The sequence below is a fragment of the Solenopsis invicta genome, chromosome 3 (assembly GCF_016802725.1).
Source record: "Solenopsis invicta isolate M01_SB chromosome 3, UNIL_Sinv_3.0, whole genome shotgun sequence".
In the NCBI taxonomy this organism is placed as follows: domain Eukaryota; kingdom Metazoa; phylum Arthropoda; class Insecta; order Hymenoptera; family Formicidae; genus Solenopsis; species Solenopsis invicta.
Window position 1 is genome coordinate 29,998,173 of NC_052666.1, and position 21,630 is coordinate 30,019,802.

Here is a 21,630-nt window from a genome sequence, read left to right on the forward strand (position 1 = left end):
TGGCGCGTCATGGCTCGCACGTGTCGCCCGCGACGTGCGTTCCCCGTTAACACCAACGTGACTCGCAGTACAAAGCGCGCGGAAGGGTTCTGAAATGCGGCACTCGAAATTGCCGCTAATTACCCTCTGAGAAAGTCGTCCCACTCCTTGTCTGGAAATTAGCCCTACATAAGGAGCCGAATCGAAGCGCTTCGCAACATTACTTCTTCGCAACATTACTTCTTCGAGCTCTCTAGCCTCAAGAGCGACTCAGAGAGTATCCATTACTCATTGCAGCATCCTCGGGAACCTAACTTCGTGCCGAATCTCGTGAATAAAAGTAAGTTGCCACGATAATCTGGGTCTTTCTTTTTTTTCTCAAACCTGCCGGTGCCGTGCCAGGATCGCCGCATCCTCGACGGTACCATTCTCCTCCTCAAACGTCCCGGACGTAACAATCTTTTTTTACAAAGTTACATTTTTTTGAAATTTTTCTATTTTTAGGCGTCAAAATGAGTAATGATTCAACCCTTGAACATACGGGGAGGGAGATCTTTCTGAAAAAACTTCACTTCCGTGCTATTTTATTTTAGTTGAGCAACGAAGTTGGTCAACCATAGTGTGGTAGTCGATAGGAAAGACTTCAAACTTTTTTCCACCTAGACCAAATCTGCTTTCTCATTTCGTCTTCACATAGCAAGCAATCGAAATTTGAGGAAGATTTCCAGTAGTGTGTTTAAGGGTTGATTTTGCCATCAAGAGTACAAAGTTTCCATTAAAAAGAAAATAGAATTTACAAAGTGTTCATGCATGTATACTTTATATTGTAAAAATTATATGACGTTCTATTTTTAATACATGTACTTTTTTTCACAAATTTTAATTATTTAACAACGACCCAACAAGAGATTTTACATCTCTGAGAAATGAGCCGCATTCAATCTTTGGTCCTAAAATTTACAAAAAAAAGTAAATAACATCTTAAATAGCAAAGAAATTATTTTAGAAAATAAGTAACATAGAAGTACATTTCTATCTTTTCAATAATCACAGTCAATATATTTTAAACGTCCACCTGCTCTATAATAAATATATAAATTATTTTATATTTACTAATGGTTTGTCTTACAAAAAACAAAGTTACTTTGGCTATTGACATGATAAGTATTACTATTAAAAAAACATTGTACGATGTATTTTAATCTGTGTTGCAGCTGTCATTTTTGCTCTATTGAATTGAAATGTATTATTGAGGGAGCCTGGGGCCAATTGTAATGGGGTAAGTTATGTACATATATCCTTTGTTATGCGGAATTGCAGAAGCAAACCAGAAAAATTTGTGTGTTTTACATTATACTTTTATAAATCTGTCTGGAAGTCTGAAAACATATGCTAAATATTTACCGTATTTCACAAATTTGAATATCAAATTTATAATGGCATCTTATTTATTTTGATATCAAGATCTGCGTACGAACTATATATAATATAAACATTTTAGAAGTACTATTTTCTGAATTTTATGAAAATTTTATAAATTAAAGAAAGGAATATATAAAGTATTTCACTAAAATTATCAGTCTTTTTGATTCATTCCTATGCTAATTCGATACAGTCTCTTTAAAATTTAATTATCAGAATTTGTGGTTGAAAGGTATAATTATCATCATATAACGTTCAAATCAATCTGATTAAACGCCTGAAAATGATGTAAAATTCATTAATTCTAATACCAGAAGTATATATCTAATACTAGAAGCAATTAATTATTATTATTATTAGATGAATAGGTGTTTTGTCTGGCTTGAATGCGTTAATACTGATAAATCTAGAATTCGTTTATTCTTATAAAAAGTATGTTACCTATTCATTCTCAGGAAAGTATAAAAAAAGTGGTTCAGCTACTTATCAGTAGTAACACTTTCAAATTCAAATGTGTCAAAATAAGAAATGATTCGAAAACTGTTGCGTTTCCTCTTATAACGACTGCTGTATTTGCTCCAAGAGCATACATCCAGCTTTGTAAGGCACAAATTTAATGGCATCGTTAGGCATCAAATTTGTTAAGCCAAGTACTAAAGTTTTTAGCTTACCAGTTGTACTTTTCAATCTATGATACAGTTTTATGAATTAATGGCTTTTTATATACATATATACTTATTTTATTGTAATTTTTAATTACTGCAATATTGTAATGTCACTGTATTACTGCAATGTTACGTGCTACGTAGACATACGATGAGATTTGCTTTAGTATTGCTGTTTCAGATACAGTCGCACTAGTTTAGAAACACGATAAGCTGTCAGACAATTGTTAATTTTCACGCTACTTGCTTTCTGTATTTAAAAGGCCGTCAGGTCTGTCACATCAAAGTGTAACAAGAGACATTGCGAGAGCGCCGTTTCACGGACAATTGATACGAAAGCAAAACTGAACTTGGCTAACTGGCGAGTTAGCGGGTCTCCTCAGATTCTGAAAACTCGTTAGGAAATGTCCGTTAGGAAATTGCGGCGAGATTGGAGTCGAGTGATCGCGGAAAGCTGTGTGTTCAGTCATTCAACACGGAAACGGAAAGGCCAGAGATCTGCATGCAATAGACGTTCCGCATTCGAATCACGTATCGCGTGCAAACACTCGACTTTTGATTTTCGGTCACGACCGGCATTCGAGGTCTAAGAGGTGTTAATCGCGAGAAAACATTGGTGTTTTTAGATTCGCGTCTTTGCGCATTGCGAAAGAGAGAAAGAGACATTTGAATGTTAGAACACATTTATTTTGAATGCAGAAACTTTTGGAAAATTCTATCTCAATAAGGTAACTGCTAGATCTTCGATTGTTGCTCAGAAAAACTTTTTGTTCATTTAAGTATTGCAAATCGTTTTTATCACCGATGTTTTTATTAGCGTTTAAAAAATCTTTGAAAAAAGTGAAATAACTGATTTCATGTAAGACTTCAAATAAATACAGTCCAATTAATTTATTCATTTTTTAAGAACTCTTAAATTTATGTACCTTCACGTTTCATTTTTCATTTTTCATTTTATTGACTCTATGTTCACTTCAATATAATTATTTTCTTAAAATAAAACTTCGAGTATCACGTTTTTGACATTATCGTAATTAAAAATTTTTATTTAAGTAAGTAGAATTAATTTTATTACTATTTATAATTAAAATTGCGATTTCCTCAAATATTTAATGTTTATAATTGTACTTTAATTTATTTCTAACTTTAGTTGTAACTTAATTTTATATTTAAAAAATTCTATTTAATAGTTTTTGAAAATAAAATAAATATCTCCATTTAACTTACTTTTATTTCAAGAAATCTAAGACAAATGTGTATGTGTATAAAATACATTTTGTATAAGATACCACGGGCGCTGTGAAGACTATTTAATATATTTTTTAAAAACTCTAATTTATTTTATTTTTAAATTCTATTAAATAGTTTTTAAAAAACAAAATTTATTAAATGGACACAGTTTACGAACTTTAAATAAAATACATTTCATACACGCATGTGTCTTGCGTTTTCTAGCTAAAAGCTAGCTAGGCTAAGCCTTTTCAAATTGACCAGTTAACGTCGCGTTGATTTTACTATTAGATTTAATTTTTGCGTAAGAGCAACGCGCTTGTGCATGGAAATCGTTGATGGAAATAATTAATACTATATCGTATACGGATTACTGTTGGTTCATCACGGCACGACGATTATACCGGAATGTGTTCCACATACCGACGAGATTACTGCATCCGCTTCGAGATGAAAACCGGACTTAATCAATTCTACATTGCACGGTGTCGATCTCATTACGAAACCTGGCCGATCTGCGGCGCCAGGATTCCGATTACAAATCCGCGTCTCATCCGAATGGGCTAAATTTTCCGCGGAATTCGAGCATCGCATTCTTCATACCTCGGTCGATCCCTCAACTTTCTTCAAACATTAACGAAAGTATACCTAAAGCAATTTCGTTTTTGTGTGTTTTACTCCTCATATAGAGCCTAAAAATAAAAGAAAGAAAAAAAATAGCTCGAGAACGAAGAGAAGGAAAAGCGTAAAAGTTGCTCGGACTCACGCGAAAGTTTATAAAAGCAGAAACCTGTTTTGCGATATAATTATCGTTATAATGTTATAAATCTATTATCCTATTACGCGCGCTGCTCATGTACACGCTTATTTCTGAATTTAGAAACTGCCTCTAATGACCTGCGTGTTGACGTAAGTAAAATACGTAATTCCAATAATTCTTCGGCAAGCAGTCGATATATATCGTAAGCTGAATATATTTTTTCGCTTCGAAGTGTAGCCACCAGTAGTTGTTACAATAATGAAAAGCTTAAATCGAGCACAATAAATTCTATTTCTAACTCTGATTTATACACGTTTGCAGAAGATGCGCTCTGCAATTCAAAACCTTGATTTTATTTACAGATTTTGCCTAAAATAAATTGTTCCTCGAAATATTCAAAAACTCTTCTCGAACTAAGTTCCTAACCCCTCTCTCTCTCTCTCTCTCTCTCGCAATTACATAAGGGAATTTTGTGACCAATACGTTAAAGAATCAATTTTATTTTATTATAATTTTAAATCGCCGCAGTTGCTTAATTTTAAATGCAATAATTAATATTAATAATTATATTATAATTAATATTGTATTCGTCATAATTATATTGTATAAAAATTCAATAAATAATGGAGATATTTTGGGACGAAATTATGTTCATTAATACAACATATTTTAATAAAATTTAAAATTAACACAGAGATCTATGCATATCCTCGATCTTATAATTGCAGTATAGCTACGATTGTTCAGAATGGGATTGTTCAGAATGGCAGCGCGCAAAAACAATTCTCGTCGCATCTCATTTAAGAATTTATCTCGCTCGGTCCGTATATCTTATCGCGGACAGCTCGGCGGGAATCTCTTTTATTTCGCAGCAGGATCAAGCACCGAAAGGAAGAGGGCACTTCCCAATATTGGAATCGTCGGCGAGATCTCCTAACAAAGAGTTAACGAGAACACCCAGAACATCACCAGCTGTATCCGTATTTACTCGACTCCCTTTTTAATTAAAACGTAGCCCCGTGGCCGACCGTCTCGACTTTTGTCCCGCTTAATTCGCCATGTCCGTGGCGTCTTTGTGATCCACTTTGCGGTTTCCCGCGCAATGTCGTCTGTCGTTGCCGTTTAATAGGGATATATCGGATATTATATTGAGGTCGATTGATAGGCTTCTGTTATTTGCGGGCCGGACTTCGATTATCCGTCGACTGTCGGCTCAATCAGCCAATTCCGTTGCCGTCGCAAACAATAGTGATACGTAATGAATCGTAGACACCTATCATCAGCTTTTGTAGCATGTTATGGCATTACACGTATTACTTTTTCATCAGATTCAAAAATAGAGTACACCAAATATACTATACATTTATACAATTGAAGGCTGTCCTACTAAAACAAATCCGAAAAGTTAAATTTAAAAAAAAACTAAAAACCTCATATTTTTAAAACATTAATTGTATAAATATCGTGATTTTTTCCGGATATATGTATAGTAGATATAAGAACAATGTTGTATTGATATTTTGGGAAAGAAAAAGTAAAAACTTGTTTGATTCTTGCGGGATTTTCAGATTTACGACTTATTTATTCTAATACTTTATTTACCTTTTTTAATAGAATTAATAATGATAAAGGTGAAAAAGAAAATATTATCTAAAGTAATAATTATAACGCAATAATTTTTCATTTTTTATTTACGAAATTTTACAAATGTGTATAACAGAAATTTTTTATATTCCTTTTTGTATAAGTATGCTAATATTTTCCGAATATGCAAAAAAAAAAATAAGAATACAATTTTAGGCTTTGCTTAATGTTTTAAGGAATTACAAAAAAAATTTAATCCTCTAGACTCGTTTGGTTCTTTCGAGCATTTTGTATTTACAATTTATATTTATATTTTGTGATTTCCGTTTGATTCTTGCCTGAACAAAATTGTTCACGATGTAAACATTATTGATAGAAAATGATTTGGCCATAACCCAGATTAAAAAAAATACACTTGTTTGATTTTTGTAGGAAACCTTTCAATTATTTTTAAATATAAATTTTCATTCTGTTGTTATTTGCACATTGATTTTTACCTGGCTCTGTTATTTCGGTTCATTCCTCAATCAGCAATGTTTTTTAAATATTTTTTTAAATATTTAAAAAATCGTTATAATGAAGAATAAACATTTAAAAAACATTGCTAATTGAAACTGTATGAACTTACAATTTTTGCATTGAAAAAATCCGATATTAATCAAGCCTAGATAATAGAACTTTGATAAAATATCAATCAAATGTTTAATTAATGTAATCAAAATTAATAATTATTATCAAACAGTTAATTACTATTATTATTATATTAGCTAATATTTACTAAATATTATATTACACTAAAGCAATAAAATATCAAGGATAGGAAGTAACAAGTTACGGTCATTACCGTTACTTCTTTAAAAGTAACTTGATAATTGACTCGCTGCGAGTAAAAATAACGCGCTTACTTTGATTCATTCCTTAACGAGCAAAGTATTAAATTACTTTTTTCTCAATGAATAATGCGTAGAGGAATAAGCATAGTAATATGGCACTTATTTTATTTAATAACTTTGTTAATTAATTATTTTATATTAAAATTTTAACAATTATAATTTCCTCAAACTGTTTTTCAGTAGATTCTACACTCAAAGTTATGACATGTTTATTACAATACTTAAAATGCGATTTATAAAAATGTGACGGCACTATGTAATAAATGGAAGAAAAAGCAGGGTGGTAATATGGCTATCCCAAAAATAAACTTAAAAGATTGGTTGTGTTTAAAAAACACAGTACTTTGTTACAAAATAATATTTTATATATGTAATTATATATTTTTATTTTATTAATATATGTTTTTAATTTGACGTTTAGCGTTCACAAATATTAGAAGCGTTATTTTAGCCTTGTTTAACATTAAATAACAAGAATAAAGTGACATTATCTTTAATATTTCTGCGTGCGTCGCTTCAGAGTGACAATCCGTTTATCGAAGAAATATTTTGATATGAAAAACTCGCTTAAGTAGCCATATTAAAAAACTGTGTTATTAAATAATTTTGCAACTCAAAATGTACATAGTCGAATAAAAAGTTATATAACAAAGATTTCACTCAGGTGTATTTACATTCGTATGATAATACGCTCAAGTTTAAAAACAATAAGAAACTATGTGTAACTAAGTGCTAAAATGTACCTTGAAAAAGTTTAAAAGTACTCAAAAGTAAAAATGCCTTATAACGATTGTTAGCTATTGTGTATTGACATATTCGCGCCACTAAACGACGGCGGGATACTAATTGAATAATTCTATTAACAATTGTTAGAATTCGCCATCTAATAACGGGGATAATGGGGGTAACCATAATGTCCAAAGTAGCCATAATACTCTCTTTTCCTCTATTGTGAGAAATTAAGAATAGAGCTCTAACTGTGTTCCAATCTTCTTCTCCTCTATTATCAGAAATTAAGTAGTAGAGCTCTAATTCGTATAATACGCTGATAATACCCTCAGAGTTTAAAAACACTGGGGAAGAATTTGCAAATGTTAAAATGTACCTTGAAAAAGGTTTAAAGTGGTGAAAAATAAAAATGCTTTATAATAATTGTCGGCTATTTTGTGTTGGCATATTAGCACCACTACATAATGGCGAGCTACTAAACGAATGGTTTATAAGCAATCGTTAGAATTCATCACCTAATAACCGAGATACTAGAGGTAGCCGTAACGCTACCATCTCCTCTAATAACGTTACTTCACAAAAGTGACTATTCCAACCCTGCTATTCCAACCCTGTTATCGTTATGAAAAACTGTAACATCACCAAATCATTATTATAAAAAAAAATATAAAGCGAGACGATATCGCGTAACGCGTTACTTTCCATCCCTGCAAAATACGTTGGATAGTTATTGCCAGATTTTATCTTCAGTGTAAGTAGATTTATGCTGTTCGCTGCAGTCTTGCGGGCACTGCCCCAACTCACATAATTAAACTCACAAACTTCCGAAACTCTCGAAATAATAAAATTTCTTCGGAATAATAATTTTTATTTCTTCCCGTTTTCTTCGCTCCCGCATTCCCGCTTCAACTATTCTTTTAATATCGCATTACTTCTCCATTCAGGACTCCTAAACTCGATTCTCATAAGCCCCGGGCTTAAATTGCGCTATTGAAAAACGCATAACGCGGTTGTTACGGACGGGAATAAAACTAGAGCTCTCCTCACAATTCTTCTTCAATCTCAGCGGTTATTCCGCTCTAGCCTACTTCGACTATAAATTTTTCGTGTCTCGTGCGACCCAAACGAAAACACAAATAAACGAAAAGTAAAAGGACATCTCCCTTTTCTATCAAAAAGTCGTTAGATACACCACATATGCAGGCGAAAACTTGCTTTTAGCCCCGCAAGATGCACTCCGTTCCAAAAGATACCCGCGTGTCTCCTACCCCTCTCGCCTTAAGCAGACACACCCCCTCGAACTCATCCGCCCTTCTTAATAGTTTACCGATATCCGTCGAAGGCCTGTCAGCACTTAACATCGGCAATAAATATATCGATCGCGTTAGAGCTGGCTCCTCGAGGTCGGCGAGCGAGAGAGGGCCGTCTTGTGCGCGTCGCGGTGCGTCGCGTCGCGGCGCGTGACGATGGCGCGGAAATCGGCGTGGAACACGGGGCCGCGCACCGCGCGGCATCGTCGGTCAACCTCAGTTGGCGCGCGGCATCCGTGGGAGGCGTATCGCGCACGTATTCCGCCTGCACCGGGAGGCCGGTCGATCGAACCGGTCGACGAACCCTTGCGACACGAACGGCTCCGTGAAATTGCTCACCTGCTCCGTCATTCCGTGTCCGAGGGTGCCGACGGTCGCCGGCCCTCGAAGTAACGCGACGTTCGAACGATCTTAATTGTCCGAGTGCACCGTGACAATCGCGACGAGTGATCGGTTTTCGAAAGTGAATCCTCCTCCTGAAGAGGTCCTCCTCGCTCATCGTCTCGCGCGAGAGATCGATGGGGACGATCGCTCGATCTATATCGAACGTGAGAATTCGTTCGAAAACAACTGTTCCAAGTCTCGAAGTAGATTAATCGTAACGTCAGTTTCGGTCGAGCAATCTCTCTTCTCTTGGATCGAGGGGAAAAGTGGAAAGAAACGCGGTTCGCGAAGCAGCGAGGAGGCGCCTCGATCAGCCGCGATCTCTCGATCCTCGGAGGATCGGCGGCTATCGCGCGCACAGACGTAATCGCCTTGGCACGTATATCCGTGTCTACACGCATTTGGGACATTAAGGGAACGCGTGTTGCGAGCATTAAGAGCCGAGCATCGAGGAGCACTTCGCGAGGAAGGGAGCCGATGAGCCGCCCGGTAATCGGGATCGATCTTCGATCGATTAAATTCAAAATCGGGCCAAAGGGAGCGCCGGTGCCGGAGTTGAGTAGCTGCGTCGAATTGCACGCGAGTTTCAAATTGCTCGCAATAATAGAATGGAATAAAAATCACTGGCTGATAGAAGAGAAATTGTGCTTCAAGAAGAAAGGAATCTTGGATTTATAAGAAGCGACGCCGCGAGCGTCCTGCTCGACGTTCGGTTAGTTGATGCGTTAAAATTTCGAGACGTGATCGTGATATCGTGAAACAACGTGATTATTTCGGCCGAGGTGTTGCTCGAGTGCGTGAGAATGTAAAAAAAAAGAAAAAAAAAAGAAAAGAAGAAAAGCGGAAGATGCAACGATCTGTGGTTCCAGCGACCGGCGGTATCGTTCGAAGCAAAGCTTCCGGATAGCAAAGTGTCGGACGTTATTTAATTTCGCGAAAAAACAGAGGAGAACTGGGGAAGATTCTGAAGGCAGCTGATAACTTCCCAATACCTCATCCTTGAGAGCTCGCACACGTGGGACACCGCGCTGTATCTCGGAGTGTATACCCGAGGTTCTTGACGCGGGTATTTCTTCTAACGTCCGAGGAACTTGTAATAAAACAATACATCCCGGGATACGAGGAGCACAGGTTCCGGGTTTCTTCCTTTCCGTCGCGAAAAAATAATAAACCAGGAAAAAATCAAATATTTACTTCTGAGAAGAGTCTTTTCCGCGGTCTCGCGTGCGTCGAGTTCGCTGACGCGCGATCGGAAACGGAGGAGAGCCGCACGTTCGCTGGATCGCGATCCGGATGATCCAGATGGTCCGAGGAAAGTCGCGGACGTCGAGTTCGCGGATCCGGCCTGCGGTACGACGCGTTTGAATGCCGCCACCGTCTCGATGCGGCCACCGTCGTTGCACTGCACTCGAGATCTCTCCGCCCGAGACACCTGGCACACGACGCTCGAACGCTCGGGAGGTAAAGGCAACTGTTTTCTTCTTTTCGCGCCGTTTCGCGCTCGCAGATTCGAGGGAATCTCCCGCTATGTTGTCCGCCGCTGCGCTTGAAAAGGCCGATTCGTCCTCGCGATAATCGTGGGATGTTGCCCACGGGAGGAATCTAAAGAACGTGAGAGAAAGAGAACGGAGAAGAAAGCAAGAGACAAGCCGATAATGATGGAAGACGCGTTAGGGCCCAACGTGATATCAGGTGAGCAGCTCTTCACGTTTTTCGTACCGGAATTATTGAGATTACAGAGAACAGAATGCGGAGAAAAATTGTTTCTCTTTTCTTTCTGTAATATAACGTGCGCAAAAAAAGTTAAAAATATTTCTGAAATATAACGTGTAAAAGGATCTGAAGAACAGCACGTATATGTATATATGGTAAAAAAGTGCATTGAAAATATGTATCGCGTGTATCGAAATCGGAGTCGATTTCAGCTCGGCAGAATTTCAATCGTCGTAGTTTTCAGCTCTCGGGATTGAATAATCTCAGCCATTATTATTACATCGGACTGGGGCTTCCCATATTGGAACTATTGAGATTATAAGAGAACAGAGTGATTTAAATTTGATAAAATCGGGGCGAGAATTTGTTATTATTGCTACAAGAAGGATTAGTAGTGAATTTCCCGGCTCGAATTTTTTCGTTACGCAACGATGACTTTCAATTATATTTTCGTGCCCGAGCCGTAGTCGATCTCCTGACGAGAGTCAGCGGACGTTTGTGACTTTATCGAGAAGGCGAAGAGGCGCGCGAGGACGCAGTGTGCTGAATCTCATTAAAGTTTCCATTACTTCAGAAAACTTGCGACAGAAATGAAAACTGCGTTTCATCCCCGGGGATAACTCCTCGCTTGCATTATAAAGTATTTAATGACCCGACATTCGTGTTCACTTATATCACGAGAACACATCGGCACGAAAGTGTCAAAGGGAATTGGAAAATGTCGTGGAAAGTGGCATTTGATTAGAAAATAATTAAGAGACTAATTCCATCGCTCGATAGTCGATATAAAAGTGCAGAAAATCCCGATCGCGAACAATGTCAAATTTATTGGATTATTCGAGCATAAAAATTGTCTAATTATTTGGAGTCTTTCAAAATGTTCAAACTTACACGGGAAAAATACTTTTTTTTTTGCTAAAGAATTAAAATTTTCTTGGAAACAGATCTAAAAATAATTTTCTTAGACCATCCTTTAATTATGTAAAATTCACACGCTGGTTGTTACAAACGTTACAATTTTTTGTAGCATTTTTGATGTCAATTACATAATTAAAGAGTTTCCTACAAAAACTAGTTCAAAAAGTTAAATTTTCAGGAAACAAAAGAAACTTCTTATTTTCAATTTCCATTTCGCTAAATAAATATGGTAACTTTTGTTTTCAACATATAATAATAAGTAAGTACAAAGTTCTAGACTTTAATTAATATTTTATACTCATTTAAAAGAAAGAAAACATCTGGGTTTGTTTGGTTCTCTCTCGCGGAAATTTCATATTTATTACTTGTTTATTCTATATTTTTCATTTATCATTTTTATAACATTAAAATCACATTCATAACAATTGATAAAGAAGAAAATTTTATTTAAAATATAAATAATTTTTTTCACTGTTTATTTATAAAACTTCACAAATTGTTCTTAACAAAAAACATCCTTTTACATTTTCCTTTGTATAAATATAATTTTTCTTTGGACATATAGTAGATAAAAACAAAGTTCTAGGCTTTAATTAATACTTTGTGAACCCGTAAAAAAAAAAACACATCTAGACTTGTTTGGCTCTAAAAAAAGTTTTATGTTTATTATCTGTTTATTCTACAATATTTTACGTTTATTCTTCTTTATAATATTAATAATAATAAAAATTGAAGAAATAGTATTTAAAATATAAGGCAACAATTTTTTCATTTTTTATTTGCAGAATTGTACAAATTGCTTTAAATTTTTTATTATGTGTATGTGCGTGTGTGTGCGTGCGCGTATGTATGATATTTATCACATAAAAAAATATAAAGAGAATCATCATATAAAGAGTATATTAAGAGAAGAGGATTAGTAAAATATATTTCTTCATTTTTTATGTGTGTGTCACTCTTATGGCAATCAAATGAATTAAAAGAGATAACTATAATGCATATAAATACGTTAAGATCGAGCACCGAGGCGAAATAAGAATGCGCAAGTTTTATCATCAATTAGTATATCGGGCTCGCTAATTGCATTCGCGAAGATGCGAAAGTCATGAACGTGCATAGTGACGGCGGCAGTAAAGCGATTTCTCACTGATAGTCTTACAAAGAAACAATTTATCTTGCGATAACCGGACTGTTTATCCTATTTACAACAGCAATTGTGTCTAAAATTGTTTATTTTTCGATTTAAGAGTAAAGACGTAACGTGCAATTTGTAAAACAGACGGATTATTTCAAGTTCCAATGTCAAATTTGGTTTTGCATTAATCTGATTTTATCATATCATAACTGTGATAATTATATCGCAGTATCAGATATTTGCATTTCAATTTAAATATCTACTTCTCGTCGAAAGATTTTATCGAGATAAAATCATTCAATAAGCAATTAAAATCTCCACATTAGAAAAATTTTTTCATATAGAGAAAGAATTAATACCATACTGAAACTAATATATCTTATTTAACAATTATTGTCTCATATTAAATGAACAGCTTAATTTTCGGCCTCTACATTTAATCAACTACAGTGTCTAATCAAATAAAAAATTTTTTTCCGCCATATAGTCGTTTCAAAGCGTTACTCTTCAGCTTTAAAACAAAGAACAATATTTAACTCAAAGGGAGGGTGCTGCAGATATAATCTTAAAAAACAGTAATAAAAGCGATGTCATTCGAAAAGCAGTATCTGAGGCACTGCCTCCTTTTGGCATTTCAATTAAAAAAAAATGCCAGCAAGGCTTAAAAATAATTTGCTCGGCTTTAGATGGAAGTGCTGTATCTTACAGCAGCACGTGTAAAAAGTTGTTTTAAAAATTTCCGGATGGTAATTTCAATATCCAAGACAAAAAATGCTTTGGATAACTAAAGAAATTTGAAGAACTGAAACAACTTTTGAAAGAAAATGTCCTTGTCAGACTCAATTAGAGAATTTGTAAATACACTTGCAGTGAACCAACAAGCGATTTCGAAACGTACGTAAGTTTGGCAGGATTCAAAAGGCGGGCCGTTGGGTTTCGCTTCATGACAACGCGGAAGTCATCTTCGACTTGAGCTAGGAAACTCTCTCTTACACGGCGTATTCTCCGGATTTTATCCATTCGGATTACCATATTTTCCGACCCTGCAACATCACCTGGTTGATTCTCACTTCAAGTCTCCCGAAGAGCTCAACAAAAACATCGACGAGTTTATCAACTCTAAGCCACCTTTTTCTTCCAAAGCGGATTTCGCTAGTTGTTCCAAAGATAGCAAAAGTATAAATAAAGTAACGGAAACTATTTCAAAGATTGAAAGATTAATCGTTTTTTTTTGTAAATAAATAATATTGTATATTTTCTTTAAAAAGGCCAAGCATTAAGTCGTGCTCCTAATATAATATATAAGCAGAAACATAAAATCTTGGCAGATTTTTATAATACAAAACAGAAATATAACTTGCTTATATAAAGAAATTTAGTATAGTTTTATAAACAAAAATATTCATTTTTATTCAACAATAATTTTTACGAGTTGAGAGAAAAAAAAATATCAAGTTAGAAACAATGATCTAATGATTCTAACCAAGAATTGAAACTTTCAATAGTATAGAGTAGATGATGTTACGGCCAACCATTTTATCCAGCTAACTTTGTTAACAACCAATATTTTAAATTGAAAACAACAATTACGTTCATCAATATGTCGTTCAATCGATTCTGGACTCAGAGTTATAAAATATTATTTAAAATGTTATTACTTTGAATGTGATTTGTAAAAATGTGACTACACACGATACTGTATGATAGATCTAAAAAAAAAGGTGATGATTCCCTCCTTTCTTTCATAAAAATTGATTTTGTTTGGAAAAGCACAGTGTTTTGTTACGTAATTATATATTTATTCAAAATAAATATTGCAGAATATATGCAAATGTATGAACACATATGCATAATTTCGCGTACAGATTGCAATACTGAAAATCTACAATATATGTAATGTAAACTATTGATTAGCAATATAATAGAATTACAATAAACTCATCGACTAATTATTTCTATTTGAAAATTTCTATTTGAAAAAGAGACTGTATCTCAGCAAGAAATGATCTACTGAATCAAATTGACATCATTTCGATGTCGATTCAACATCAATTCGATCATTTTCCGCTGGGACTAGGTCTATTAAGAATCAGCACGTTTAAGGAGTTGCGTAAATAAAACTATTATTAACTTTGCGTAACTCAAAGTATGTATAGCCGAATAAAATGTTAAACAACAAAGAAAAACAATTACAAGCGCGCGCGCGCGCGCGCACACACACACACACACACACACACACACACACACACACACACACACACACACGCACACACACACACACACACACACACACACACACCACACATAACCATGAAATGTTTAACACAAATAAAATCGAGAAAATGTTAACAGATCATAATAGATCTTATTGTCCAAATAATATTTTATGTGTAATTTAATATACATTTTCTAGTTGTTCGAATCGTGCGATGTTAAATCTTTTGATCTTAAATTGAGTCAGAGCAGTAATATTGTAATATTAAATTGATAATCAATTTAATAATACTGATGGTAATAAAAATCTATAAGATCCCTTCACCACGAAATATAGTTAAGTATTCGTTACAAGAAATATCATCTCATCCAAGACATTTTCTTGTACGATTGATTTTCAAAATATTCAAAAGTAAAAATGCCTTATAATAAATTCGGCTTTTAAAATATTGTCGCCATTGTATAACGGCGAGTTACAAATGATGCTACAAATACTTATTAGAATTCGTTATCTAATAACGGAGATATTGCGAGTGGTCATTGTACCTTTAAGGACTATATAAGTAATACAATCTTCTCTTCTATTATCGAAACAATCATGTGACTTTTTATTTTATTATTTGTATTTTAAATATAATAATATTTTACAACGGTATTTTCATATTTCAATATTATAATATAATCGTCTTTAGATGACAATTAATATTGAAATAAAATTATATATAATATTTTTCTGGAGTAAGATTATTTCTTACAAATTTCTTTAAAAATTTTATTTGCTTGTTTATATATGTAAGACAATAAAGATTGTAAATTTGATAATTCTTTTTCTGTGCAATAAAAAATTTATGATCAGTTTGTAAGTTTCGACCTTTTTATATTTTTATCGTAAAAATTAAACGATTATTGCATATCAATACCCGCGGTTTCGTAATTGAATTCTTATACTCTTATTTTCCGAGAATCTCGATTTCATTAGGTATCGCCGCAAAAATTCAATTTCCTATCGTGAATCGAGAAAATCGAGTTTATCTATATATCTACATATAGGAATGTGCGAAAAGCGAAACGAAACATCAGACTACGTTAGCAATCGAAACTTTTCCCTCGGACGGAATTTCAAGACGTCGAAAACCGAGTGCGGTCGTGTGTCGGAAGTGGGCCCTCGGCTGCCATGTCGGCAACTTCCGCCCGTCGCGTGTATCGTGTCACCCGCTCCTGTCGCCGAGCGTCGTCACTTCTTCGAGGCGGAATATCGAGTTCGAAGGGCTTGTCGCTCGGAACTGATCTCCCGAGGTCCTTTGGTCTCTCGGGCCAATTGCGGCTCGACATGCCGGCGATAGTTACGCGGTGGCTTGAAACGCGCTAAATTGCATTGTGAATTTGGGTCGGCGCTTTACGTAGTAAAAGTCCAAATCGACGACGCGCGAAAGAAAGAGGCACCGAGCGTGAAAATCATTTTTAACGAACGAACGCCATTCTTGCGACTCTATTACTCGCGCAGCGCGACGTCGCGCAGCGCGACGACGACGTTAATTGTTCTCGATCTCACGGGTCGTATCCGGAGGTCCTCGAGGAATGAAATAATCTCAGCCTCGAGATGAATGTTTATTACCGGATATTCGCGAGCGAACCTGACTTCGGCACCGCGCGCACACCCGCATCGCCACGCTTCGCCGGCTCTCGCCCGATTACGCGCGATCGCGATCGCGAACCGTGCGCGTGTAATTAATTAATATTAATTCGCAACGCCGGCGCCGCGCCGGAGATTCGTTCCGGATTCATTTTAACGTTATCGGTCGCGCGTTTACGGCCGCGTTACGCTCCCGCTGTTTCGCCGTCGCTGCGTCTCCTCACCCGTCGGGCAGATTACATTACGGCTAACCGAATTCCGGCATACGAGAGCACACGATACGGAATGGAGCTCGCGGGATGGAGTGCCGGAACTCCATCTTGGTCATTTTCGCCTTCTACGATTGCCACACGTGCTTGGGCGCGAGTGATTTAATGCCCCGTTTCCTACGCCGCGCCGCCGCCGCCTTCCCGGCAACGCTTCTTGGCTCTTCCGTCCCGCCTGATATCTGTTCTCGTAACACTCTCCCTCGCACTGAATTTATTTCATTCCCATGCACACGCACGTACAACACGCGAGATGCATGGCGCTGGTAATGTTGTTATACATTTGTTATTGACGTCCGTTATGCGCAAATGCAATTTTAATCACCGCCCCCTTAATTAAATCAATTCCGGTTTGTTATTGCATGCAGACTTTGTAAGATAATAATACGGGTGGAAGTTTCATCTTCCCGATAATTCGAGCTGCGGCACTCGCAGCTGTATATCGTTGTTACATTTATCAGTCTATCATCGTTACATGTATTATCGCATTTGTTTATAACGCGCTGTTATTATGCACACGGAATATTATTATAATACAGAATCCGTTGGAATTTATTATTGCAAACCTTTGGTTATGCAATTGGCGACGTAACAATTTCGTCCACGTAACAATTATACAGTTCAATACAAACAAAAACACAGAACGTGTCACTTTCCATAGCATCTATTTGAATACGAATTCAATTTACTTTCCGTTGTTACAATATTGAAAGTACAATTGCAAGTTGCAAGAAAAAGGCAAAAACTGCTGTTTTCGCAGATTTTGTTGTACTGTAACTGCGACGTGTGACGTGTTGGAGAAATTTATGGCAATCGAAATTAAACATGTTTTGTTAGGATTTTCATTCCTCAGAATTTTTTGTGTCATCTAAACACTCTGTGTTGTTTTTCAGCATTTTCTCTTAGGTCACGACACTTCTGTGTTGATTTCCTTATTAAATTTACAAATATATATTGAAAAACTCAATTTTACACAAAAATCAAGAGCAAATAAAAAATAACTTTTTAATTAATAAAAAAATTACGCTCGAATCTTACAGATACTCAAACGTAATAATTAAACAACCTATGAAATTTTAAAATTTTTGGTGATGCTTTGAAATGTAACGCATACATTTTTGACCACAGCCGACGTAAAGCATTCCTTTTGAAGAATGAAAATCCGAATAAGTATTTAATTTCAATTGCAACAAAACTTCTCCAACACATATTATAATTATAGTCTGATAAAATATGTAAAAATAGTCCTGTTTGCAACTGTAATTATAAATTTCTCAAAACTGTGATAATATATTATCATTAATTTGGAAACCGGATTTGTATTCAGCACCCAAAAAATTACAAAAATTATACATTTTGATAATCGAAAAAAAGTCATTTTTTTTGTTAAAAATGTCATTTTTTCTTATTGTAATGTATACTATATAGAAAATTCCATTGCGAGTTTCCGTAGCAATCAAGATTTAATTATAAAATGCTAGTACAGAAGTGGGTCGCATACGCGGCCGGAATCCTGAAATTGATTATTATCCTTACGACAAGTTATTTATTTTCTTGCAGTAATAACTTAACGTAACGTTGAACCAGCCTAGTTAAAAGTTTCAAGTTAATTTTAGAAAGTTTACATAATATTGTTAAAGTATAAAAGAAAACGATATAATTATACAATATGTAAATATATGCATTACTAAAACACCAGAGTCAACATCAATGTGTTGTAATATATAATTTCATCGCGTACTAAATCTCAATTGACATACTTTGCTGACGCAATTAAATCTCAGATGGCATAAATTTAAAAAAGTCACTCGTATAAAAATTAAAGCGATTTAAGAAGTTTATTTAAAGTTTTATCATCTCTTTATGAATGTCAGCAATGTAAAAACGTCGACTTGATCGATAAAATCTCGTGCTATTGTAAAATAACAATTCCCCATGAATTATGCAACGACTCGCTGCCAAGTACGCTTCGGTAATTGTAACTCGAGTGTCGATATCGTACACACATAGTGTTTTCCCGATAAATATCGTCTATTACGAATTTGTCAGTAGTGTAGTCAGGCCTTGATCAGACGAGGCTACGCGTGGTGGCCATGAGGGTACCTGCTTTCGCGATCGCGCATTCGGGCGATTCAAGTACAATGCGAGGAGAAAAAGAACATTAAAATCGAATCGATGGCAGAAAAGAGCGATGGCCTCGATTCGTGACGAGTCAGAATGAGCTAAAGGAGACGTCACTCGTATCAGTTGATATATATAAATATAAATATATAAATATATGTATGTATGTATGTATGTATGTATGTATGTATATGTATATACAGACTGCAATATTGACACTTGTTTCAAATATCGAAATGCAGATTTCTTGTCCAATAATACATCGCGAGACACCGATGGCATATCGAATACACCGTCGACGAAACGTCATACGCTATATATAGAAAGCAGAAATAGGATCAAGTTCAATGTGTTCTTAATAATTCAAATCAAATTTTATTCTATTATCTTTATTTAGTTCTCAAGTTTCATTTTCTAGAATTCAAATAATATTCATAAGAAATAATATTTCACGCATTGTTCTTGCGAAGTAATCAATACTGACTGGCTTTCAAATTTTAGAATAAGTGCGAGGATTTTAAATATATTCATAAGTAATTTTTGTTATAAAGAATTGGATCTTTTACTAGTAGTACTCTAGTAAAAATATTAAGAAAATGAAACTGTTATTAAATATTAAAGTTGGGTGATTAAGAAGTTAATAACTGTCAACTTAACACAGTTAATTGTAATTAATTTAATTTTTAACTTTAACTAGTTATTTTTATTCAAATAATTGAATTTTTTGTAAGTTAAAAATCTGTGTAAAGAAGAAAAAAATATATTACCACCATAAAGATCAATATTTTTTTGTTATTTCATATAAACTTAAGTTATAAGTACAATATTAAATTTATTTAGTGATTTATATTATTATTGCTTTAATTGAGTAATCTAACTTTAAAAAATTACAAATTTCTAATTTAATACAAATAATGTTTTTCAACATTAACTTTTTATTTAACTTAATTAAATTTGATTAATCTTAACGTAATTTTTGGCTCAGTCAATTTCTTATCTGCTACTGTCATTTAATTAATATTTTTAAGTTATTTATTTTCACGTAAAATATTTGGTCCCATCTCTAGTCGAATGTCTGTAAATCGTGGTAGAAACAAATTTTTACGACACAAGTGATCGCCAAAATATTACCTTCTCTTTTCAACGCGAAACTGCGTAAAACATAACTCGCGTTTTGTTTCCAAAGAGAAAATAAAACCTGCTCCAATTTTACCGGATATAGAGCGATTTTTTTTACTCGACGCTTTGCGTGGATGTCACTTGATACATAAATTCCGTAGGTGAACTCATATTATGATATAATATTTTAGTTTAAAAAATATGTAAGTGAGTGTTGTTGAACACATACTGGTCTCTTAAATTGTACATCATCAATATTTTATAATTTTACTTCATATAAACAATATTTAGTGACGAAAATATAAAAGAAAAAAAAATTAGTAATATAAATAAAAATTTTCATTTTATTTTGCTTTGCGCATACTAACAAAATTTTAAGAAATCAGGTACAACTAATACTAATTTTTGATCAATTTTTGTAACTGATGTAATGTAATTGTGCAATTTTATAGTGAATTGTGTTATATTTTTATGAAAAAATTTATTGGAAAACGTTTTATATTCATTGTATACACATATAATTATTATAAAGATTAAATAAATATTTTTATAAAATCTGTTAAATTTCCTAAACCATATCACGTTCAATTTTATTATAATAAATGATATTAATGTAAGATACTGATAATTGATAGTAAATAATTAATATTAATAAAAATACGTCAATTACGAAAATATATTCAAGCCAATTTGTTTTTGTGTTTATCTTTATTACCATTATTGTTATTTATTAATTATTAAATATTTGATCCTTTCTCGATAAACTATTAATAAAATAAGTATTAATTAATAATTTATAATTTTAATTATTTTAATTCAATGCTTTCAAAAGTAAGATGTGGGATCTGCAAATTCATTTAATCCGTTATATAAATAATCGTACTTTTTGCAGCATGTTGCTAAAAAAACATATAATAAATTAATTTGTTATTGGTGAAAGGTTAAACATTGCCTGAAATGTCAAACTACAATTTCCAACGTGTATTTGTGTGCAAATCAGTGTACCAAAAAGAAAATATAATAAAAAAAAATGTAACTTAAAAAAAGATGATACACTGATAAAAAATTTTGTAATAATAGTCAAGCTTAGATATAGTAAATTAGTTAGTAACTATAATTCTAAAATTAGTAACTACCGTTTTGGTACTAGTTTTGGTAAAATAATTTCAGTGAAATATTCAATTAATATAACCAGATATTTAGTAATATTTAGTAACTATTTAGTAACCAATTAGTTACTATTGTTATGTTTAGTTATTATTAGTATAATTACTAAATATTTGATTATATTAATCAAACTTAATTGTAATTATTTCACGAAAGCTTGATTATTAATATCAAACTCTTTTTTTTCAACGTACGCAACTCTCTCCTACATGTATATCACTGATATAGTATTTCAGTTGAAGAAGAAATCGTAAGGAAAGCGATAATAAATAGAGCAACAGATCGACAATCCTCCCGATTTATCAAACGGTAAATTAATATTCAATGTGTCACAATATTTCAATACAACAAACATAAAAGGCCGATTAATTGAATAACAAATTATTAA

The 21,630-nt window shown here is 34.0% G+C and overlaps 2 protein-coding genes across 4 annotated transcripts in view; one reads left to right on the forward strand and one right to left on the reverse strand.

Moving 5' to 3' along the window:
- Positions 1-21,630, reverse strand: part of LOC105204550 — an 83,840-nt gene that overhangs the window by 17,687 nt on the left and 44,523 nt on the right. The gene's annotated exons all lie outside the window — the stretch shown is intronic.
- The window catches only part of LOC105204551 (adenylate cyclase type 6), a 178,493-nt gene continuing 165,649 nt past the window's right edge, over positions 8,787-21,630 (forward strand). For all 3 annotated transcript variants that reach the window (XR_005574382.1, XM_011173653.3, XM_039447161.1), the window contains exon 1: positions 8,787-10,648. The gene's annotated coding sequence lies outside the window, so the exon portion shown is untranslated. The remainder of the gene's footprint in view (positions 10,649-21,630) is intronic.